The 22,249-nt window shown below is 36.9% G+C and overlaps 1 protein-coding gene across 2 annotated transcripts in view; it reads right to left on the reverse strand.

Annotated features, from left to right (window-relative positions):
• Positions 1 to 7,474, reverse strand: part of LOC134678195 (neuroligin-4, Y-linked-like) — a 64,266-nt gene extending 56,792 nt beyond the window's left edge. For both annotated transcript variants that reach the window (XM_063536657.1, XM_063536656.1), the window contains exon 1: positions 7,015 to 7,474. The gene's annotated coding sequence lies outside the window, so the exon portion shown is untranslated. The remainder of the gene's footprint in view (positions 1 to 7,014) is intronic.
• Positions 7,475 to 22,249: the final 14,775 nt, after the last annotated feature.

Genomic DNA, 22,249 nt, shown 5'->3' on the forward strand with positions numbered 1-22,249 from the left:
ATAGATATTAAGGTGGTAGAATTCACTTTGAGCTATAACACTAGCGGCTTAAAATGCATTGTAGCGGCCAAAACGGCTACTGTGGATCTTAAAGCTATACATGGACCTCTTAAAGACCTTGATGTCACCAGAGCCTGTAAGCTTAGAATATATAGCTATTCTACAGCCGTTCTATGTCTTTAGGTGATAAAATAAGTGCTAAGTGTCGCTTAATTGTTTGTTGGGTACTTTTCGTTCTAAAACTGCTAATAGTCAACGGCATTACTCATTTAGTCCATGGAACTGTTTGAGTGAAATTAAATATTAAATAACAATTGAATGAGTAAAATAAGCAATATTTATCTTACATTTTAGGTACTTTATTTACATGAATACGAAGCCTACATATAATATGTAGGCGAAGCTTCGCTTCTTTCTGTCACTCTTCAATAACAATGCAACATTGATACCCTACATAGTTGCGTTTCGTTCGCAACGTAGCGTTAGCGATTGGTATGTTTTGTATGGGCCTATACCGAAACAAGCAATGCGTGCTATTCGTAATTCCAAACGGGACTGGGCGTTTTCGGAAAAAAATATTTGGGTAAAATATCACTGTCCCACGACTTTGGTATACTTTTTTACCGTCAAATATTGTTTTAAAGTGTACTACATGTATACAAAAATTGTAAAGTGATTTATTATCTGAGTATTTATGGTAAAAAAACTGATTAAATGGTACTTTATAGTAAAGAAAATGTACAAAAACTGAAGAAAGGGAGATGATTTTTGAGTGTCCCATGCACACTTTGCATACTTTGGATCCAAATATTATATATTTGCCTCCTTCTAGGCCCGAACCTGGTTGTTGTGTGATAAGATCGTACCAGCCAAAATCTATTAAAAACCTTATTTTTTAGCACTTAAAGTAAAAATATGCATTAAAGTTTAATTTATTGTTGTCCTTCAATATCGACGTAGTGGAAATTTCCACCAACGTCACGGAGTTTTTACCAACTTAGTAGCAAAAATCTACTAATATCATACGGATTTTTACATGATCGTAACATTATGTTCCTATAATTACCCGGTGTTTAGGTTTTACAAGGCAATTGGGCTCGAAAAAAGCTAGTGTAGGTTGTGCGTCACGATGTGCAGAAATTTGTTTTCCACAACGAACTGAATTAAACTGAAGATAAGGAGCCAATTATTGACTAAATATTTATGAATTACGTTAGATTATTATGTGTTGTATGATATCAAATAATTATAATTAAGAAAATTCAAACGATCAGACCGCTATTTCGCTTTATTAACCAACCGGCATGCCTACGTCACATCCAAAACGTTACGTGATGTATTAGTGGAACAAAAAAACGTGACGTATGGAATGAAAATGCACGGTTTACATGCCGTCATTTTAAGTTGCCAAAATATAGTAGGTAGAGTGATATTAAAAAACACAAATAATATTACGAGGGGCAAACTGAAAGTGTTTAGAATAGAAAAAGTTGAAGTAATTAGGACGTTACTCTTTATTTTAATGCGTGCTTTATCTCTTTCTGACCACGCGTACAAATTTTCATTAGGATAGGATTACCCTGAAGCGCACACAGCTCATTCTTCCAATGCCTTTTTTGTATGGCGATTTTAGGTCCTCGGAGGTTTTGTATGAAATTCATGAGGTACCCATCGGGATTCAAGCTTTTTTGACACAAAATAATTTAAGCAAGATTTTTTTAACAGTGTCATATGAATACTGAGGGATATCAAAAACTACTGATATACAATTTTTTGCCAGTATTTTTTATTAACCGCACAACTGTGCGATGTAAAGTTTTGACGTCACTCTTGAATGACGTGCTTCTCTATGATCATCCGTTGAATAACTACAAAAGCGATTAAATGTGTAATTTAAAAAATAAACAGACGTACAAGAACTAGTCTTCATTATGAAACTATAACTGAAGCCTACTGTAACTCTGTTGTTGGCTGAGCCCACAATGAAAATCGTTATAAATAGTAATACGAAAAAATTCTTAGGTCGAAATTGGAATAACGCTCGACGTACAATTTCCAAATTGCCATCAATCCTGAAACACAGATAACGACCAAATTGCATATACCTCAAAAAAAGTATAATGAGTTATATTTTCATAAATAATATGCCTCTTTTTGTTATATGATCTCTAAGTAGCCTTTTCTAAGAACTTTCAGAGTTGCCTACGTATTCTAGCTATATTCTTCTAACTACTCGACCTACTAGTAATTACTTAGCACCAGTGGCGGCTCGACCTAAGAAACGCTGGCAGGCGCAGGTTATGCTTTCGACTGCAGCAGTATTGCAGTACGACAATACTGCTGACTGCAAATGTAAAAAAACTGGGCAGCAACATCTATTTTGATTTTGTAGCAGTAATGCAGTCGGCAGTATTGTCGTGCTGGAATACTGCTGCAGTCGAAAGCATAATTACTGCAGGAAATTTCAAAATCTGTTAAGTTAAACTATAATAATAGGTATTAATTACTAAATTATTTAATTTAGTACAACATTAAGTAGGTATTAAATTAAGTAGCTATTTTCCGCACATGTAAACCCTTCATGTAGTTCCTAAACGCGATATTATGGTCCTTAACGTCACTTTGTCCTACTGTGGCTGTGATTGATTTTATTAGAATTTATATTAATTATTAGGATAATTGATACTGATTTCGATCTCATTTGCAAGAATAATATATGATAATTATTAAAAACAACTTTTTATAATACCTTTACCTTACGTTTTTTATAACAAAATGATTGCAAAGCAACAATTAAAACGAAAAATGTGACGTATTGGAAAGACTTCTTTAAATAACTTTATTGTAATACTTAGTATTGCAGTTGTTATTCGTTTTTAAAAAATTAATATTGTTTTGTATTTCAATAAATAAAAACTGGTTCACTTAAAACACACCGATCTTCACTTAAAACCTGCCTAAAACTTGTAACGTAATGGATCGTCACATTGGCTGTCATTCAGTTTAAAATGATTTATTAAGAATATAAATAATGTATATAGAAAGAAAGTAACATTTTCATAAAATATATAAATAGTAGATTTAATTGAACCCATTTTTAGTCAAAAAAAAATTTTTTTTGGTGTGTGGAATTCCATTACGTGACGGACTCTAATTCTAAAAACGCCCGACTACTGAGGGCATACCGCGAACCACGTTCGACGTGTTGCTTCACTGTCACATTTACGTACGGATTTACAAGTGCGACAGAGAGGCAACACGTCGAACTTGGTTCGCGGTAGGCCCTCTGTTTTAGATAGTATAGTAAGTACTCCTACAACTGTCCGTGTTTAAAGGCGAGATTCGGAGGGCAACTGCAGCAGCATTGAACTGCGCCATTGAAGCGGGCGCTGACTTTGTCAAATTCCTTGATAAAATGAGAGACGATCGTTTGCAAGATTACTGTCGCGGTTAGAACATTCAATTCGTCACTGTATTTTTCAAAGAAATAGAAATGTCTGCGCTCGCGTCTACGCCACAGTAGTAATGCCACAACAGTAATGCAGCTGCAGTTGCCATCCCTTTAGGTTATGCAGTCTTATCGCAGTCTCTGTAAGGTAGATAGGTAAGTATTGCTAATATCTGTTTTGAAACGGTTATTGGCAGGTTATTTTAATAAAACATTAAGCGTGCACTTAAGGAGAATTAGGATTCTGTCTTCAAAATGTGATGAACACTTTAGTTACACATTAGCATTGCACAGGCATTTTACTAAATACTTAATTTTAAAAACATAAGTTAAAAAATTATGTTCATGGTGCTGGCACCATGAAAGATAAAAGAAGACAAAATATATTGTTGAAATAGCTGAGCAGCTACCACTGACCCCACAACAAGCCGGCTTAATTTTGGTTGTAGAAAATTTTGAAAATCTTAAATGTTCCAAAGAATTTGTCGTGGACATGCAAAGATTAAATAGAGCGTTAGCTTGGTTAACTTCCAACAACCACCTCTTTCAGAGATGTCTCTACGTAACTGTAGTACCTACAACGGGACCATGTCTGGACATCCAACCGTTGTAGGTACTACAGTTACGTAATAAATGCTGTATAAGCACAATAAATAATATTTCTAAAAACAAGAGTAGCTTGAATTGCAATCGCTTTGCAAATGATTTATTCTATTATGAGGGTTTTTTCTGCAATACGAAATAAGTATACCATTTTAAATTAAAAACAACTATGTATTAACTGTTTGTGAATAGTTTAAACTCCAGAAATGACAATTGCCTTCAGAAATTTCTAATAAGTATATTAATAGTGCCTAACTTCCAAAAAATCATAACGTGTAACAAATAATTCAAGTGAATCTAAATGAAATCATTATTTCTTCATGCATTCCAGGAGATCACATAACTGAGAAGACATCAGCTGCTGCTGCTGCTCCTGCCTCATTTATTAGTTTAATTTTTTAATTTGTTAATCATAAAACGCATTGTCGACTGTATCTCCTGTCTTTTGCACAGATGTGCAAAACCCTGACACCCTCGACTGCCACACCGGTAGCGTTTTTTGTCGAGAAGATTATTGTGCCATATGTCGACTGCAACTTTAGATACCTATGTCATAATTACAGGAGTATAATACTAAAGCTCGAAACAAAAGTAGTTCCAATTTAAATTGCTTGTTTGGCTTTGATTTTGATGACGCCATTAGTCGAGCCACTATCGCCGGTGAAATTGTCTCCCAACATGTCCCAATTCCCAACAACATAATAGTTGTTGCTGCTTTCCGGACCGTTTTCAAAAAGGGATATGAATAATAATAAGTCATAATTTGTACACTGGATTGCGTACGGAAACATCTGACGAAATATTTGAAGTCAAGAGTCCTTTTGTTGAATAATTTACTTTATTCAGTAAATTAGTATATCACCTTGATATTTGAAATTATAAATTGAATCGTGTAAATTTGACATTGTTTTCATTTGTTGATTTTAACGTAATGTGTACGTAGTTTTTATTTAGAACGTGACGATCATTAAGAGATACTAAGTACTTACTCGTACTTAGTTATTCCCGTATTTTGTTTTGACATGAAATGATATAGTTATTTACGATACAAGTGCGGAAAAGAGGAAATTGGAATTACCTATTCGCACGTGTATCGTACAACGTTTTACAGTACATATGGGGGCCTTTAAACTTTTGACATACGCACGAAAAGTAGGTACTATTTTACGCTTTAGTGCGGGAAAATAGGAGTCCATATGTACTGTAAAAATTGTTGACATAAGATTGGGTATTTTAAAAATATTTTTTAATTTGTATCTATGAATTTATACTTAAATAATATTATGAAAATATTAATGACCGTCATAATGCGCTATATTGGCATGTACTTCTCCTTGCTTCGATTGACATCTTACCTAAAACTTACTTCAGTTAACCGATTCGTTGCGTGTTCCAATTTCGAAAACTTTTGGCTGTGGCGCGGAACAATCATTTCATGACACGGCAGCCATGCCATGCGCAATAGAATATGATGACAATCCTCACGTGTCATACGCCACACGTGAAAAACATTGATGACACGGCAGGCGTGTCATCAGCCCCGAATGGTTAAAGCGATAATAACAGTGCCTGAATGCGGCGTGACGCGTTCTTTCACTCTGGTTTACACAAGAGTCTTAAGGTCAAGTGACAGTAAAGTAAATACCTCTGTCTCCGAAGTTATCGCTAATCCTGTCGTTCTTGACTTACAATGGTAGGTATACTACAGTTACTACTTAGGTAGGTTTTGTAAGTATATTATTAATATTTAATACTCAAAATATTTTTGTCATGACTTGGTATACTTACCTACAGCTGTAACTGTAGAAAAGCTGTTCTCTTCGCAGAAGTATTATGTATGTACCTACATATAGATATATATGATATAACGGACGAGTTACCTAATCGAAAGTGCTTGTACGGTCACCATCAAAAGTAAAGAACGGTTAAGACTACAAGTCAACATTATCTACAATTATATAACAGTTTAATATAATGAGCTATGTAAGTAGAACAGTTAGACTGCAACAAATGCTTTTGAACGCGAACTGATTAACCTGTATTTGAAAAATAATTTCAGGGCGGCAGATACCTACGGCTCGATTCGGGAAATGAATTAGAGACTTACTAGATATAAAATAGTAAAGAAAAGATATGTGACGTTCCACTGCAAAAGGTACCATATGGCGGCTGGCGCCGCGATTCTAGAAATTAATTAGAGATTCACTAGATATGAATTAGTGAAGATAAGTGATGTTCCACGGAAAAAGGTAACTTATGGCGGCTGGCGCTTACGTCGCATAGCGCCGCAATAATATTGGAGCGGCGTTAATAATAGCGTAAGCGCCAACCGCCATAAGCTACCTTTACCGTGGGACGTCACATATCTACTATATAGTATCTAGTTAATCTCTTATTCATTTCCCGAATCGCGCCGCTAATTTACGCGCGTTATTTCATCCGCTACGTCTGATGCTGACTGTACGCTAGCGGCACAAAAAGGTAACATGCTAAAAGAGTTACTCTCGCATTCCTTATGTTAGTATGGATTAGTTGGTACTGACACTACACTTATGAAAGATTGCTTGAGCCTTATAATGGATTTAGACATATAAGTAAGTAGGTGATGTATGTGAAATATAAAAATTGAGGTATGAAATCATTGATTGTCAAAACCAATAGAAAAGCATAGTTTTCATTAAATACTTAAATAATGAGTTTTGATATTCGATAGTATAGAATTGGTTATGTCGTTAAAAGACGAGATACAAAAAAGTAGGTACATAAATGAAAAGAATGAATGAATGAAATCGGGATAAAATGCTAATTAGTCAATGAGGTAGGTAATCCATCAATTCGCTGCAACTGTTGGCTAACGTAAAGGTCTCGTTTGCAAGTTGATATAACACTTATTCATAAGATATACCACAAAAACTCAAAATAGAAATCTAAAGTAAGAGTTAGAGATTAAAACGATTTCTTACCAATATTTTCACTGAACGAGCGATGTGGCAATCTCAAAGTCTTAAATACACACACGCACACTTAATTTACTAAAAGTATACAGATACACAGTAACTCACACTCAGCACGAAATTCGGTTATATCGTATACGTCGGCAAGGTAAAAACGGCAGAAATTTGAAAATAAATACTTTAAAAAAAACAATGTCCATTTTGTCTTGCAGAATATTAACTGATTATTGAGTTTTACAGGAGCTTCTGATTATGAAAATCGTTTCTAGGTTCTAGTAGAAAGGGCGCGGTTACGCGGTGCGGCAGGGCGCGCCGCTTCACTGGCGGCGTTTGACGGGGTGTTGTTTCTGCGCATGCCTGCTCGCGCAACCTCGTCTGAAAAGAGATGAAAATGGCGCGTTCCGATTGTTTCTACGATCCACGGTGGATGCCGAAGAGTGACGAATATTCTCAGCTGTGACGCAGGCCTCGTTAACGGTTTCTCGGGAATGTCGTGCGGAACGATAAATTGTATCTAAGTAATTCTGTTATTGTTTCATTGCTTGATACAGGAATATTAATAATGCTAGACAAAGAACGCATAGTACATATTTCTATAATAATATTGATACTGTATCTTTTGCGGTTTTCGAGTCGTAAACTACTTTTTAGGTTTCCAATATTTAAGTTAATAAATATCCATGTCTGAATAATGTATATGAACCTTAAAACCGGCCAAGAGTACGTCGAGCCATGCTCAGTATAGGGTTCCGTACCTAGTTACCCGTCCGTCACCATGGCCTTCCTTGAACGGTGGCTATTAGTATCGTGTACATAACAAGCAAACGGGAGTACCTTCGCATCGCTTTGTACGTCTTTTTAATAAGAAGGGGGACTTTGACTACTTTGAGAGAACTCAAAAACAGCTTAACTGACCATGTTTGCTGTAGTTTTCGTTAAATGTCTTTATTAAGCTCTACTTTTACGTTTTTGGTCATCATTTTTAGACCCTAATAAAGCACATTTCTTTTCGAAAATGATGGTTACTTTATCAAATTGGTTATTGAAGACTCCTATTCGTTATTTATGCAACCCACACCAAGGAGTTGAAGCGAAAAATAATTTAATCTCCAATTTACGTGTAGGTAGGGGCGGTACCTTAAAAATGTTTTTTTTAGTTAGTTTTTATTTTACCACTTTATCGGTGTGCAAGATTGCACAACCTTTTTATATAAATTTACCTTTTTTACGGACTTGTTTATGGTTTACTTTGATACTTTTTGTCCGTTGAAAAAAACGAGTATTTATTTGGAAAATATGTAGAATAAAAACAAAAGTAAATGTGAGCTGCGAAATAACAATACTGCAATATACCTACTACAGAAAAAAATTAAGTATGTAGATAATTAATAACGTAACCAGGTTAGTGAACGCGTGTTTACTCCAATATAGTGAGTTTACTTTAGTAACTCCTCCGTTTCATCGTACGACAGGCCGGTCAGCCAGTTTTTCAAAAGCCGTTTCACCTCATAAACTGAGCTGTCCTTAATTTGACACTTTTTCACGACTCTGTTGTAGATAAAACTTGAGATATATGGGTCAAAACGACTAGCAAAAACACTCTGAACTTCTGGCGTTTGTGTACGATACACTCTTTTTTGTAGCATAAGTGCATGGTCATTAGAAGTCAATACAGATTTGTGTTTACGTAGTAATATTTTAAAAATAAAAAGTTGTCGCACCGTGAGTACTTCAACTTCGTTGTATAAACATGCTGTTGGGTATCTGAATGGTTTCTTCAGCATTGTTTTGAGCACTGCGCGTTGTGCTCTTTCGACCTCGATAAGCACAGTCTTTGCAGCACTGCCCCAGCATGTGTTGCAGTATGTTAAGAGGGACTGGCATAGCGCGTAATAAACAGTTTTAAGTGTGAGTATATTAGCTGCATTTCTGAGAAGTCGCATAATGTAACAGATTTTCCTAACTCGCCCAGATAAAGCGGAGATGTGATTTTTAAAGTTAAGGTTGTTGTCGATAAGCACTCCTAAGTATTTTAAGCAGGCTGTTCTAGATATGGTAGCACAGGAGCAGTTAACACGATGATTTCTGCAGGTGTGGACTTTTATGTCTTGTTCAGTGGGTGGTGAGGAAGAAAGAGTTTTGTAGAAGCAAAGGTATTTCGTTTTGTCAGTGTTGAGCGTTAGGAGGTTTTTCTGCATCCAGTCGGCGACCTGCGCCATTCCCAATTCCGCGTTCGCGAAGGCATCTGTCCAGGTAGGTCCATAGAAAATAATTGCAGTGTCATCAGCGTAACACAAAACTTCCGCGTTTGTCAGGGGAAGCTTATGTAAATCGTTCATATACAGTATGAAAAGGGTGGGCCCAAGAATACTACCTTGTGGTACGCCAAAGCGTACATCTTGGTAACTGCTCGATTCTAGGCCTATCTGTATTCTCTGTTTTCTACCTGCCAAGTAGCTCTTGAACCACTCTAGTGGTAAGCCTCTGATACCGTGCTTGAATAGCTTGTTGAGTAGTAATGGTACGGACACAGTGTCGAAGGCCTTTGCCAGGTCTAGAAATACTCCAACGCAACCCTCTTTTTTATCTAGACATTTCGCTACGAACATGGTGAGCAACCTGACAGCATCTTCAGTTGATTTTCCCTTTCTAAACCCCAACTGACGGGGAGAAAGAAGATTGTGAGATTCAAGATAGGTGACTAAGCGCTTGTTGACAATTTTCTCGAGTATTTTTGAGAATGCACAAAGGAGCGAGATAGGTCGGTAGTTCTCGGGATTATCTCTCTTGCCACATTTAAATATAGGGCACACATAGGGCATATAGCGAAAATATAAGCTACTTAAATTAAAAGCTGACACATGCCACTTTGATTACAATATATTTTAGTCATAAAAGTATGTTTGTCACAAATCACGACAAGCATACACAGGCGTAGGGGTAATAGGATTCGTTCGACTTCGGCAATCTTCGTCTATCGTCGGCTAGCTGTAAACGGGACGCTATTTACGACTGTACGTAACATACGCCGACCAAAGGATGCTTGCGAACATTTTTACTATATGTCGTGGCATTAAGGTCTACTTTGCTTTGTCTTGACCTCTGCTTAGCTTGTGAGTTTGGAGAGAATCGGACCGTGATGGTCTTATCGGCATTTTTTCCGGTTATCTTTCGTTGGGTAAAGGGGATAAATATGTGCGTACAGTTTAGTTGAGTACAGGCATTGGATTGGTAGCTTTGTCTAATATCACCTCACCTCTATTTTAATTTGCATATGAGTTAAAAATGATAGGTGTATTTTCCAATAAAAAAAAACGTCAAACAAATATCACGTGGGGCGGGGGGTTAGATATGGGAGTAAAGAATAGATTTTCCGTATGTACCTACTCGGAAAGGAAACGTATTTATGACCACTTATTTGCTGACTTCCTACACACAACATTTGTTTGAAGATGTTACCGGGCACGCTGCCGCCAAATTACCAGCTACAGGACATTTCTGAGAACTGGCAATCACTGCATAATACCAGCGAAATCCTTTAGAAGCCTTAAGACTAGAGATATAATAATTATATGCTATTTCGGTTCAATTTTGATGAAATGTAACTACGCATTCTGAGTTTACAAGAGAGGTCTATTAAATTACCAAAACCAACTCGTACATCAACACAAGGTACGCAGACAAGTAGACGTGAAATGTATTGCTCAGACCTTTCTCCGCTTAAACCGCAATCATTTTAAATGTCCTCACATTAAGAGAGAACACTAAATAATTCCATAAACGACTAGCATATCCTCTTGCAACCATCTTGAGGGGCTTTGAGTTGTGCCGTAAGTTACGAGATAATATTTTACTGAGATCAAAAACCAATGGTGGCGCTACTGCGCCAAAATTCCCTTTCGACCTTTTTTATAACAAAAAATCTACGGTGACTGCTGGCCACCTAGACATGACGCTGACATATTGACATACTGACATTACTGACAACAGACTTCAATGTTAAAAATAGCCGCATCAAGTATTAATTTCCTTCATGATATTATAAGAAGAATCCTGACGCCATAGCTTTTATAAGGGGGAGGGGGTGGGAGGTAGAATTAGGGAGAGGACCTCTGATGCTCGCGCGGGTTCGTACCTGGTGCAAAGGCTGGCCATCGCTATCCAACGTGGTAACGCAACAAGTATCATGGGCACCTTTGCACGCGGTACAGCCCGCGGAGGTCTAAAAGATTAAAATATTTTAATATTTTATTTTAGTCATGGAGAACCAGGGGAGAGGCCTTTGCCCAGCAGTGGGACACACAAATAGGCTAAGAAAAAAATATATTTAGAAGTTACTTTTGTATGATTATTTATGTACCATTAACCTTTTGTATAAAAAATATTTATATTGAAAGTAAAAATATGCACAGAAGAATCCTGCAGTTTAAATACATATCGCTCCCCTGCAATATGAGTATACCTATAACAAGAAACCGCTGTAGATTTAGTGGACAAGGACGACGGACGAACGGGGTAAGTAGCCATCTGCGAGTATAAATTTCCTTTAGCACCGCACCGCAGTATCGGCTCCAGCTCTCGAAATTCCCGTATCCTCTAAATTCTAAAAGTCCACGACAATCTTATCAACCAAATTACAAAATAAATAATTACTGCCCCGAATACCATAACGTCGGATAGGTATTACCATCCGATCAAAATGTTATTTGGGAGTCCGAGCTACGCTTGACCCACTTGTGAGATTACCCCTTGGATTTTTGACCTATGGCAACACCAAATTCCTCCCAAACCACCCCTCCCGCGCGCCTTCCTACCTAGGTATAACACTGTAGGAAAGCCCTACAGGTTAATACGGGATTGCCTGCTCGGTAACGACAGCAAACTCCCATAGCAATGTCGATTATTAGGAAAGTCCTAGATGTGTCTTATTCACATGCCCAGGTGGCATAAATACTTAATGAATAAGTGACATTGCCTGCTAAGTAATTAGCCTGCATGTCGGCTGGGCGCACAGCCGACGTCGGCTGCGCAGCCGACCATGTGCCATTTCAGACGACCGTCGTCTGCGCAACCGACGGCCGCCTGCGCAGCCGACGGTGACGACGCCGGCTGCACAGCCGACAGCTGATGAATTGTGAACCCGTTCAATAATGGGCTTTCTGACATGATTCCTTTCTTTTCTCCAGATGGATCAGTCCACAATGGGAGCCTTGGCAGAGTGGAGCCCACCACCTGATGAAGAGTCTTTCTTCAGAAATATCATTCACACTTTGGATGAACTATACCCACAAAACTGGAGAGATTGGGTTGTTAATACCCCAAGCTATGAAGACCTGTTCGGAGAGAAAATTAACTCTGATCTGGAGCGTCGTCTACGCTTCGCAGTACCCACAGTCCTGCTAGCCAAAGCTCACAATAATGGATCATCCTTAAGCGAGCGCCGTTATAAGCGAATAAAAAGAGTGATGTTGACCTGGCCGCTAGGTACAGCTCAACATCATGGCGAGAATTCATCCAGTACGGGCCTTTAATAAGTTTGCTGAAACACTCCCAGCGTTGAAACCACAACTGATCTCACGGGAGGAAGCCTCAAAGCTCTTGAAAGGGGAAAATGGTGAATCGGCGTCATGCTGTAGTAGCAACGGTGAAACATCTAAAAGGAGCCATAGTCCAGATCCCCCTGCAGTAACAAAGGAGCCTAGGGTTGAAGACTACATGGCCCGGCAAAGTATCTTGCTAGAAAAATTATGTCAGATGGTACAGAACACGAACGAAAATATGCTCTGGCAGCAGGCTCTGCTAGAGTCTGCATGGCGCAAATCTTCATTAAAAACTTATAGATCAGCCTGGGACAGATGGCGTTCATGGTCGAAAGGTAAATGTTCTGTGAACAATCCGGAACCTAACGATATTGCACAGTTCATTCTCTATTTACACAAAGATGTGAAATTAGCTCCAAGCACGATAGCGGTACATAAATCCGTTGTCTTTACATTTGCAAATCCAATGAAAGCAGAGAGTCTGTCCGGGAATCCCTTAATAAAGCAGTTGTTGAAAGCTGTATCCTTAACAAAACAACCTTCAAGAAAACCGTCCACATGGAACGTCAGCATGATGATCGAATATCTACAACATTACACCATCGATGTTGATAGTATATTTCAAGTATCTCGTCACCTAGCAGTACTCTTATTGCTGTGCACCGGCAGAAGGATACATGATCTAACTCTTCTGGATGTTAGCCCAGAGCACTATGAGGATAATGGTGATCATTTGATACTCTGGCCGAAATTCGGTTCTAAAACTGATTCAACAACGTATCGACAAGCCGGGTGGAGACTATCAAATAATGGTGCTACGAGCCTCAACCCTACTACGTGGGTTAGAAGACTTATAGAAGTTTCACAAAAAAGACGAAGTGCTGGAGAGCATTGGACTAACCTATTTATTACGACCAGAGGAAAGGTAAACGTGGCCTCTCGGACTGTTATAGCGGGTTGGGTTAGGACGTTACTACAAGAAGCAAATATACAAGACTCACCTGGCAGTTTCAGATCTGCAGTTAATTCTAACTTGTGGCGACAAGACAACATCAATATAGAGGAAGTCTTAAAAAGAGGAAATTGGAGAAGTAAACATACATTCCTTAGACATTATTTTAAAGAGGTACGCAGACAGGAAAGTATTTCAATAACGGCAATGTCAGAAGCGTAATCGACGCTTTCTCACCAGTATAAACGTTTATACATTAGTTTTCTAGTTGATTGATCTCAAAGAATAAACCAAAAGATGGTTATATTTAATTATATTTGATTTATAACAAGTATATTGTGTTTAATATTTAATTATTGAAGACTGATGTCTGTGACTGATTAGGTTAGATGTGATAAACACATTAAGAAGACTTTTTTGTTGAGTTATTAAATTTATGTTGCAATCACAACCAGTTACCAGAATACAATCGTTTTTGTTGAAACTCTTGTATATTTTATTTTACTTAATAAATACTTGCTTCAAACTAATTCAACCTGTAACTTACAGTACGTCATGCAGCGCCGGCAGAAAATAAACACGTCTCACACGTGGGTCAAGCGTAGCTCGGACTCCCAAATAACACCGTTTTTCCCCCAAATGGTAGAAAACGGATATTTGGGATCCAGCGTAGCTTGGCCCACACAATTTTTTTTTTGCCTTGCCGGCTGTGAGGTGTACTGACGAGCGATGCGATCGCCCGACGCTGCATGCCGTTGGCGCGCGCGCTGGGGTGGGGAGCGGCGCGCGGGAGGGGCGGTTTGGTAGGAATTTGGTGTTGCCATAGGTCAAAAATCCAAGGGGTAATCTCACAAGTGGGTCAAGCTACGCTGGATCCCAAATATCCGTTTTCTACCCTTTGGGGGGAAAACGGTGTTATTTTAACGTCACGGTAATAAATAGCGTGTGTTCTTAATAAAGTGACTATAGTATTTCAATCATTTTAGTATGTGATACACAAGGTCGGTTTATAGTTTTAACGATCACTGAGCTGAGCCAGTTAGACGGATAGACAGTCAGATCGACATGTCGGACATGGCTAAATATAAATAGCGGATCAACCGTTAAAATTTCATCAGCTATTAGTCCGATATAGCACTCTTAAACCAAAATATTTCCTATACGAATACTGTTTTAGTATATAGTTCCTATGTAAGTATAGTATTGTACCCTATGATGGGCGTGGAACCAGTAATGGGACAAAAAACCACAAATCCTGTAAAATAAGTGTCTAAAAGTAGTTTATAAACACTGCCTGTATATTATCATAAATAAGAGTCCTAGAGCTGTTTCAGTTTGAATTTTTATTAAATTTGGTTGTTTTTTAAAAAAAATGGTGTCAACCCAAAAGTTGTCGTGTCACTGAAAAAAAATACCACTACGAATTCTTAACAACTTCGCTAAGAGAGGTGAGTTAATTTATTAAATTTTAATTAATTAATACTTGATGAAAACTAGAATGTGTTTTGTTAATTGCATTTACCATGAGATAAGGTATACAACACACTATGTTGTGACTCCACAGATGTAAAAAAATAGTGGTATTTGGCCCAATCCCATTATAGGAGCTGTAAAACTGCATACCTCCTATAATGGGCAATTTACATAATGATGCTTGCCATGCCATCATTTCATCTTTAAACAATACAGAAGTAAAATGTAGTTACGAAATATGTCAACCAGGAGGTATGCTCGGACTTCGGATAAATTAATATCGTTTTTTAGTGTGGGTCAAATCTTGGTAGCCGAGTTTGAGCCACTTTCCCGTTTTCCGATTGAGTTGAAATTTTGTATTCGTAATTAAATATGCAAATCGGATGATAATGCAATATTATGATAACATGGACCAGATCTGATGACCTATTTCAATATTTTATACTGATAGAGCAGTGTCCATTACTGGGGGGCCCATTACTGGAGCTTTGGTGTCCATGACTGGAGAAAAATAGCATAGTTTTAATTTGTTAAGTATGTGGAAACTCATTGCAGTATCTTTGATACAACACGCCTGAAACATGAAAGACGGGTAGGACTTTCATCTTTCAATACGCTAAGCGGTAGACCATTCACCTGTATTAGGGAAATATCACAAATACTCCAAATTCCCTCTTAAATGTCCCATGACTGGTGCTGTTACTATAATAAGTTAATAAACAAACGTTATTCAAGTTATATCAAATAGGTAATTAAAGGTTTAATGTGTGTGATAGGAAGATTACATATGGATAATATCTAAAATTAAGCACTAAAACGCTTAATCCTATTAACTTAAATCAGTTGTATCCCGGCATTGCTCTCAATAGCAGGTAATAAGGTTTCAACTCGGGTGTAACATTAGGCGCAATACTTGTAATCCCGTTCCTTAGGGTCCGGCAAGTAGATCATAATTCGAAAGTTTTCTATCTAGAAAACTAGATAATGCTATTCCTTTTCGTATTCAACGAGCACAAGGGCAATGAAAAAAACGACTAGAGAATGAAATAAATGACAAGGAAATAAAAAAAACCTCAAAGGATTAAGAAAATGGAGGCGGAATGAAAACACAAAACAGTATTTGAAATCGATCAGTAACTAAGTAAAAAAAAAACTGGTTCTCAGCTTTCTTGGCATAGTTGGTAAGGGAAATTGAATTGTGGGAGCTAGCTTAAGAAAAGTGCATGGAGGAAGTCGCCTAAGAAGAGTATGATTTAGCTGTACCTACTCAATGGCGACGTGGATAAAAACGGAGTGCCAATGATAACCGTGGTTGCTGATGTCTGGTCGAAAAGGTCATATAGAAAGAATTATAACGCATTATCCGGTGCAGCAGTAATAATTGGCTACAGGACAAAGAAGGTTTGATACATATATGGCCTTGAAAAATAAATACTGCATGGTTTGTGCTCGAGCAGAAAATAGAAAAAGCTCAGTGTTACAGCACTACGTTTCAAGGACTACACAGGTTCATCTAGCGCTATGGAATCGACAGCTCTGTTCGAAGGTCTCAAAACTTCATTAAGCACTCACGGACTCATCTATTCGAAATTAATAGCTGACGGTGATTCAAACACGCATTGTAATATACAGATGTCTAAACTCTATGGAAGCTTATTAGTGGGAATAATCAAATGCACCAACCACAGACAAAATATCCTCCAGACTGAGCATAGTCGCGCTACCCCCTCTGCCACGCATAAGGTAATTTTACTCCATGTTCGAGTCCAAAGTGTCTTTGTGTGACGTCCGAGTCTTTGAACGGACCGATCACGGCACGGGGCTTCGCTCACCTCGTCCCGCGCACCCGCGCATTTTTGGCATCATCGGTTGCATGAAAATTGTTCTAAACTCGGTCTAGAGGATTCCTAGTCTATGACGGGCCTAATGCGTTTAGGATGTGCCCACTGATTAATACGGCCGATTGATAACCTCTAGCCGCCCAGAGACCTATAAGCGCCAACCCTTTACTAAGAAACTATAGTGCAAAGTTGGACGAATTAAGCAGAAACACAATCTACCCATTGCAATACAGAAATCTGTTTCAAATAACATATAACGCTTATTTAAGCGTATTAGTGTAGTGTAAGAGTATTACGAGCCTTCGAGCCTTTTACACAGAAATCAAAATTATTTAAAATGTAGGTATTATGATTAGTTATTACGCAATCAACGACTGCCTATGTACAATTACCTAAATATAATGTATGTCATGAGTAACTATTAAAATATAATGTTTGAAGAATCTGTAGACGGAATTTCCTTCTTATAGCCTCCATTTTATAAATACCTTCCTAAAATCAAACAGACGTTTGATTACAGGACGCTTCAGACAGACCCGGAGGGACGAGCGTTTAAGGCCCACTGAGTGCCCCTAGAGAGGGCTTAAACAATTAATCGTCTTTAACGTTTTCTTCAAGCCGCCATTCACCAGTACTTTCCTGGACTAGTTTTTTTTGTTTGTGTATAAACCCAGCGTACAATAAATTCACAGTACTATTCACGGTTTTACCAAAAACAAAAATCCCATTCGTACCTAATGTTAACGTTTGTACAGCATAATGGCGCCTAACTGTAATGTTGTATTTGGTAGCCATAAAACGTAGATTTTGGATCAAAGCTTAGCTCAATACCGATTTATAACGACTTCTTAGGCATGGAAAGCCACTGACCTCATGTTTGGGGCACTAGCAAAGCCCGCATAAGGAGCTAATTTTTTCAGTCATCTTGCAAAGTCACGCGCGAAGCCGCCTACGGCATGCATCAAAATTATTAAATTAATATGAATTAATAAGGTCTTCACTTTCAGAGACGCTTACATACATTACATACATGCTTATAAACATTATGAATATATTATTATTTTATTGTGCACAATATTGAACTTGCAAAAACAGTCACGCAAAAGTATAAGTACTTACCAATATTAGGATAACATATTTATCCAAAAAGACTGACCCTAAGAAATGCATTAGGCACATAAAACTTATTGATTTTAAGAATCAATAGAATTTCGAGACAAGCGTCGCTTAATGACATAATCCGTCGGTCTCTATCGTCGTCGGTCTAATGAACCAATAAGCAAGTTATAGTTATTAAGTTGGTCACAGTTTTTATTAATGGCTGAATTCCATGATGCTATGTCGCAAATATCTGTAAAATGGAAATTAAAAAATAGCACCTTGCCGGTCTAGGCCTGCAACCTTGTATGAAATTTCATTAAATACCTCTAGTCTGGCCGCGTCCAAAACGTAATGCTTCGCAGCCTATTATTTATAAGGAACATAATACCTATCAATATTTCATTGCATGTTTGAGAAAAGGATTTATCCCAAAAGGCTGATTGCTGAAACAAGTCAAGTACTTGCCTACTCAACGACACTTGACACAGCTCGTTACGCGTTTTCCAAGTTGAAATACGTGATAAGTGAAACTCGAAAATAACGATTTCAACAGCTCATAAGCTGGATACGCTTTGAATTGTTTACTTATATATATTAATCGTATAAGACTAGATCGTAGAAGAAATGAATCTCAGATCGGCTCTATAGCCAAAGTACTTATTATTGAAAGAACATGGAACAAAAATTTTTTTTTGTTATAAATCCAGTACCTACCACTGGAGCCCTACGCTCAGCCGGGTTTAGGGACTTCACAACCTGCTCTCATCTCGGCCAAGTGCAGTAGCAAAATGGCATTATAAATTTAATTATAAAATCTTAGGTTTAAATACATTTTTTACAAAACACAAAGGTTAGTTATAATAAAATAAATAATATCAGATAGGTAGAGTCTGTGCGGAAAGAGAAGAGTCGTAGAATGTATTGGGCCCTAATATACATTCCACGACTTATATAAGGCCACTTATAATTTATCATTACAAGTACCTTTGACGCTTTATGATAGGAAATGTTATATTTTCCTAAGTAAAATAAACAAAAAGAAGAATAAATTTTGTGAAACTATGAAAAAAATGACAATGTTACGTTAAAAGCAACAAAAATAAAACAGCTTGCATATACGGAGAGTATATGTATAACCACGTATCAGATAACAAGAACGGAACTTCCTTATAGAAATGCAATAAATTTTAATGTTATATAAAAACTGCCTGACATGTAATATTTAAAATATTATGAATAAATGTCTACGTCTATGTCAATATACGATAGTAACTGCAGTGCGTACCGTAACCGTTAATCGTTAGACCGAGTAACCGTTAGACGAGAACACGACGCAGTTCTTCGAGAATCTCAAATGTTTGCAAAGCAGACAATGACAAAATTACGAGAGATATATTTCACTGTTGACAAGGCAAAGAATAAGTTCTGTGAAAACATGAAATCTGCGAAATAGAACTGTGAAATAATCTGTCTTTCACACTTTAATGAGAGCAGCGTGCTTGATCAAGTACCTGCAATTTCCATGTTTTAAATCGGTTAAAGATACTTTACATAAAGTTAGACGTCATTTTCAGAACTTTGAAACTACTGAGTTCACATAATAGGGCAGTGTCAAAATACCTATAAAACTTAAAGATGATAAGATATTATATGCTGGCCACAACAAACATTTTTTCGGTGACGGCACTTTCAAACGTGTCCCTCAACCATTCTGTCAGATTTTTACTATACACGTAAATTGAGGGAGCTAGGAAATTGCAACAAATATTGTTCCGGTTTTGTTTGCACTGTTGCCCGCAATTTAATGTCAAAGAACGTTTGAGGCGTTATTTTTCTTATCTCAGTATTAACATAAAGAAGATATAAATGTGATTATGAATTTCATTAGGCCAGGTGAATGCCTATAAATCTGTTTGTAAATATTCGAGAGTTTAGGGTGTTATTATCATTTTAATAAAAACATCGGGGACAATGCTGAAGTCTTTGGAATGACATTTTCTATAATTTGCTATTAATTGATTATTTGAAATATTATTGAATTCATTGCAAATACTTATGCAAAGGGGAAACGCCAGCAGCGTGCTAGGTACATTTAGCCGGGTACCTATGGCCTAATAGCATGTAATACCCTCTCGGGCACCCTCCCGAGGGCACCAAATTTTGATAGGTATTTTTAATTTTTAGTTATAGTTATTTTAACTGTAGTTAGTTTTAGTTTTATATTCCTATTTATGTCTTTTAGTAATTTATGTAATTTAATATTTTGTCAGTGCAATAAAGTCATTTGTAATACCCTTAATATAATATATTTACCTAGTTATAAGTTTGTAAATTTCTGTTCTTATTTGTATTTAACAATCTATATAAATGTAACTTATCAAATCCTACACAATTCAAAAATTTGATGATTAGGTCAAAATATTTTATAATTATTTATATAGAAACTGTCACCAACTGAAATACAATGAGATCTATAAGAGATAGTGAATCTGCCCCCAGCGAGTATTGGCTTGTAATTTTTTCAATGTAGTGGCTTTGTATTGGTAACAAGTATGCAAAATTTGAGCCTCCAAAAGTATACAGTTTTAACATAAGAAATAAAAAACGAAATATGATATTTTTCAATATTTTTTTTTTCTTGCCAGCCGATCTTGACGTGCGTCACGACACCGTTATAATGTGCATATAGTAAATACAATTATATGACATTAATTATAGGATATATAATAATTGCCATACAAAAAAGAATAAAAATTCAAATCATTTTTCAAAAAAAAAATATTTCACGTCAGCGACACCTCCAAATTTTTCACTAAAGCTAGCCTCTTTAATAAGTTACAAAATGAATGTATTTACTTAATTTTATTTGTGGTATAACGTTTTTATTAATTGAATACTTCACTCTACATTTTCTATCGCTCGTCAAAACTACTCGATTAAAAACTCTCAACAGAAACGTGCATGCTTATAATGATGAAAACTGGCCACGTATAAAATAAAATTAAAAAAAGTCTCTCTGTGCCGGTTATTCACATGAACTTCGAATATTTATCGGATATAATCATTAATTTATAATGGATTACAGGAATACAATCCAATGTAAAACAATACACTATAGCAATGGAGTCTGGGCTAAAAGCTATTGACCAGAAATACGACGTTTTATGCAACGATTTGTCATACTTTGTCCAGGAAAGTATTATTTCTATGCTTTCGATTCATTCAGAAATTATTAACAGCTAATAGTTTACATAAATATATTTTGACGTCACTCATCATGTTTTCAGATTGATTATATGCGTTACATCGGTCATAAGATCTTATTACTCCTTTATGACAACAACCATATTATTCAAAGAGAACAATTTCACTAATATTTACTTTCTCAGTAAAAAAGAACGAAAAACTATACTCATCTTTTTCTTTTGGGTGCTAGTATGTACTAGTGTAAGACAAAGATAGTATGATTCTCTGACATTTGTCTCTGTCTGTGTTTGAAATGAGACATTCCTTTGACAAGCTATACCCACGCGTGTTACTTAATTATATTACTTATTATAATATTGGCGCTTACTCGAAACGCTTAACGCCCGCTACATAAAACAAAAAAAAAATTACAATGGAGTAGTGCGACTGATTGGCGAGCTAATATTTAACACCAACAATTCACTGTTTTATCGGGCTGTGGATCTGTTTCCTAATATGTCACATAGCGGTGGTATGCAATAATAAACCACGATGTAAGTATGGTATAACAATTAAATTACCGCCTATGTATTTGATGACTGTATGATCACGAGTCTTTGCAAACGCTTAATAATGCGAAATCTATGTGTTCGTATGATTCGTCGTTTATTTTGATGTAACGTAAACAGTGCAGCTACAACCTACATAATTTGAATTTGCGTGCAGCATTAAGCAGTTTTTCTACTTAATTCGAAGATAATGCAGTGAAAATAGATTGTGTTATATGTGACTATTTATTAATTGAAGGTGATTTCGTAGTCGTAGGAAAAAAGGACAACAACATTGATAAAACTTAGTAATTTGCGTACCTAATGACGGTTTGTCATTTCTATTCGGAAGTGTTGAGGAGATAAGTCTGCGTGTGATTCTGATGCTTTATGCCAGGAACGCAGAATGTCAGATTAGCAGGATGCCAGATTCGCAAAAAGTCAGATTCTCAGAATGTCAGTTTCGCAGGATGGCAGATTCGCAAAATGTCAGTTTCTCATAATGTCAGATTCGCTTAATGTCAGATTCGCATAATACCAGATTCGCAGGCTGCCAGATTCACTTAACGCCAGGTGGTTACTGTGGGTACCAGGCGACGAAAT

Source organism: Cydia fagiglandana, chromosome Z (genome assembly GCF_963556715.1).
Source record: "Cydia fagiglandana chromosome Z, ilCydFagi1.1, whole genome shotgun sequence".
Classification (NCBI taxonomy): domain Eukaryota; kingdom Metazoa; phylum Arthropoda; class Insecta; order Lepidoptera; family Tortricidae; genus Cydia; species Cydia fagiglandana.